Raw genomic sequence first — 4,292 nt, 5'->3', positions numbered from 1 at the left:
TTTTCATACGGTCATACCGTGTGCAACCAAATCCTCCATTGAAGCTCAGTTTCAAGAGGCGTACACTCATGCAAAGTTTAGGGAAGTCTAAGCGCAATTCAGAGGAAAGGCGAATTGCATCACCAGATTAAAGAATTCCGCTCTAGGCTATTCAGTATATGAAGTCGGAGAACAAGTTTCCAGCTCAATATTCAACAAGTTCGTGGTTACTTACGACTCAGTTGCAGCCGAGGTAAAATGCCAATGCTTATTATTCGAGTCGAGAGGGATATTGTGCCGTCACGCACTAAGCGTGTTAAGCTTCGAACAAGTAAGCCAAGTGTCACCTAGATACATACTGGAACGATGGAGCAAGAAGGTAAAGAGGCGACACACACACATCAAGAGCAGCCACGACGAGCCACTAATGGAGCCAAGAAGCAAGAGGTTCGACCAATTGGTTTTTCGTTCGCAAAATATTTGCGAATTTGCCTCCGAATCAGAGGAGCTGACTGTAATTCTGCACCGTGCGTACGATAACGTCATGGCCGAGATGGAAGCATTAAAAGCCAAAAGGAAGAGGACATCTTCTTTATCCCACGAAGACGCCAACTTGGAATCCGTTAACGAGCTTCAAAGCCCGCCAAGGATTCGAACAAGAGGACGTCCAAAAAACAGGCTAGGTTCAAAGCTGGAGAAACAGATTGCAAATGCCACAAAGAAGAAGAAGACGAAAGTTTTAAGCGAGGTAAAAGTAATGTTCTTTAAATTTGTGGCAATTGAGTTTATTTTTCTCGTTAATAGGTTAGCTAATGTGTGAGTGTTATATTCAGATAAACCTGTTTGATGCTGCATAAGCGGCGCATTCAAATTCCAGCCAATATCAAGGACACGTTATGAATTATCAGTTCAGGCTACCAGCAGCAGGGGATAACTCTTTGGGTGTATAGTTTTATAGAATATGGGTGTAAAAGCACTGTTCTTTTGGGTGTATTTTTGTTCATTGACAATTTACATATAGACACATATATAGATTCATATAGAACAAAAGCTCTAAAAATTCGCAGGTTATGGGTGTATATTTGATTTGATGTTTTTCTTCATATTTTAGTACATGTAATTCATACATTTTGAATAAAGCACAGACAGTTTGGGTGTATATTTTATGCAATCTTGGGTGTATTATTAGAGTTGCGTTGGGTGTAACAGTTTATAATTTGCGTTTATATATGCCTTGATTTTTTCCTTCATATTTTACCACCTGTAATACAGCTTTTGAATACATCACAGACAGTTTACCAGCACAGATAGTTTAACTATGGGAAAAAATATACATGGAATAGAAGTTGTTGATAAATGGCAAATATTTACATCATTTGTTCAATTTACAAACTACCCAGCAGTTGGATTACGTAGTTTCTATATCAGCAGAATTAATCTGACAAAACGGACTCAATAATACAGAGGATGGCTTCGACAGCCTTATAGCACTACTCTCCCTAATTGCCCGATCTCTTTCTTTATTCATCTCACTGAATAGTATCCGGGAAGCATACTCCACTCTATAGTGGTCCACCTCCTCCTACAATTAAAAAGTATATTCTGTTTAAACAGCAATATTAATTCAGTAAAGTAATACAGAGTTATATAGTTCTAAAGACAGTTACCTGTGGCCAATTATCCCATTCATACTTCCCCTTTTTGATGTTTTCCGGCTCAATTAACTCCATCCACTTCATAACGTAGATAGCGCAGTCATAGCTGAAAACGAAGAAAATAAATTACAAATCTCATTTACGAAAGTTTAATGTTCAGACTCACAAATTTATACCTTGTTTTTGGCCTGATATTTTAACATATGATGATTTAATTTTCTTCTCGTTCTCCCCTTTCTGCAGAGGTTCCCCGCCGAAATATGTTGTCAATCTTGAAAATACATATCCCTTAAATAGCAAAACAAATCAGTAATACACCTGAATAAATGCACAAGATACACCCAACTGAATGGACAATATACACCCAACACAACTAACAAAATAGACCTAAATATTAAAGTAAAGAAGACAGAGGCAACTTACAGTGAATTTATTAACCTGCTTTCTCTCATCGCTTGGAGCTTTTTTGTGTAGCGGGTCAAGTATATGACATTTTCGCTTTGTTGTATTTATCAGCCATAACCACCAATGCCCTAAGTGGCAAACAGGAGCAAAAATCTGAAGGATTCCCACATTTCAACAGTGCGTTATTTTATTTGGCATATAAGTAAATAAGCGTACTAACAAATTTAGCAAACAAAAACTTACATATCGATGCGAAGTTTATTTTTTTCTATCTATGAAGGGAATGAAACTCGGGTAGGCTTCCACCCTGAATTCCTTTTTCGTTTTCGGTGATACGAATTCCCCCTTTGGGTGATCTGAAAGTGCCATGCTCTGCAAGAATTGCGAAACAAGAAATGAAATACTAAACTTACACCCAATTGAACGTAAAAAATACACCCAAATCAATACAGAAAATATACCCAAAGTTCGGAGAAGTAACACTTACCACAATATCGGGGGGAGACAGTATATTTGTTCTTGAAACCTCTTTTCATTTTTCTGGTTGAGGATGAGGCAGATGGCAGATACAATCTAGAAATATATGCCGAAATCAATTTTACATTAATAAGCATTGCAATTGACTTTGGTGTAAAAACATTAATGTTATTCTAATATTACCTGAGATTCTATATCACTTTTTGCCTGGAGGGATACAAGGTGCATTCTCATCAAAATGTATTATCCTTGGCCAATCAGAGTGCACATCTCCTCATACTCGTTAGTATTGCCATCTGCATCTTCCTTCAGTCTCGTCCCCCAGATGTAGCACTTTTGTTTCATATCATCCGTAATCTGATATAATCCCCCAGGAGTTTGAAACTTTGCAGAACTTTCTCCCCCAGTCTCCCTCTGAATTTGTGGACTTTTTTTTTCCCTTTGCCGCACTGCTTGCTATTTTTTGGACCAAATCGTCCAATTGTTCTATCAAATTTGCAGATTCAGGAGATTTTTCCCTTTCTGTTTCCTGCGTTGACGCCCCCTCCTGGCTTGAATCAGTCAATCCAAGGCTGAATTATGGCACCCCTGGATCTGTTTTAGGAACATAGGATGCTGTCCGTGCCCTCATCAACAGGGCAGCAGCGTCTTCTGCATCTGGATGACTGCGTCATCATGTATAAGAATAAGAATAAGAATAAGAATATACGGATGATAAGCAAATATTGATTTTAGTCTGATGAACTTACATTTTAGTTGGAGCTGAGGGAAGCGTGGGTGTGGTCTCTTGAAGTTGTTTGGGGGTTTCAGGAGTGCTGCACAGTTACAAAAAATTAATCACGGCGTAAAAAAAACTAATCAGGAACAATATACACCCAAACTGTTAGCAAATATACACCCAAACTCTAAACAAATATACACTCAATACTATTTCTTACGTTTCTGTAGTCCCTTCAATCTGTAGCATAGGGGTTGGTTCAAAATCTGTCTCAGTGGTTGTTTGGGATGTCGGCACAAAAACCTGAATCGGGACTTTAAACAAGAAGAAAAATGAAAGGTTAACAACGCCTTTGAAAGTAATAAGGTTATAAGGTTGAAATATTATTAGAAAACTCACATTGCAAGCGCTTCCGACGGTGTCTGTTCCCTCACAACCATCATATTCGAATCAGACGGACTCAACCTAAAATACACCCAAAGAAAGTCAAAAAATACACCCAAACAATTCAAAAAGAAGACAGGCTTTGTTTTTTGAGAACTTACATACTTGCAGTTTTTGCTTTTTTTTCCTGCCTTTTTTTCTTGAATAAAATAATAAAGGGCTTTTTTTTCTAAAAAAAAATATATACATAATTAGAAGTAGAAGGGTAATAGAAGAACAAAAGTAACGGTTATTTGAAAGAGAAATTACATGCTCTGTGACGGCTGGTTTACACTACTCTGTTCTGTGCGTCCTTGAGAGGAAGGATCATCACTTCTCAAGTTCACAGCCGGTATTCTAAAACAGATTTGATGTTATTCAGACAAAATAAGATACAGGTATAAAATACACTCAAATGAATGCACAAGATACAACCAACCGAATGGACAATATACACCCAACACAACAAACGAAATATCCTAACTTAATAAACAACATACACCCAACTTGATCAACACAATACACCGAAATGGTTCCACAAAATACACCCAAATCATGATAACAAGATTTTATTAAATAATAAAACTTCTTACGTTTCAGACAACACATAGTGACCTTCTGTCGATCGCAGGTCA

The sequence above is a fragment of the Arachis hypogaea genome, chromosome 14 (genome assembly GCF_003086295.3).
Source record: "Arachis hypogaea cultivar Tifrunner chromosome 14, arahy.Tifrunner.gnm2.J5K5, whole genome shotgun sequence".
Lineage (NCBI taxonomy): Eukaryota > Viridiplantae > Streptophyta > Magnoliopsida > Fabales > Fabaceae > Arachis > Arachis hypogaea.
Note: the sequence above shows the minus strand (reverse complement) of the source record.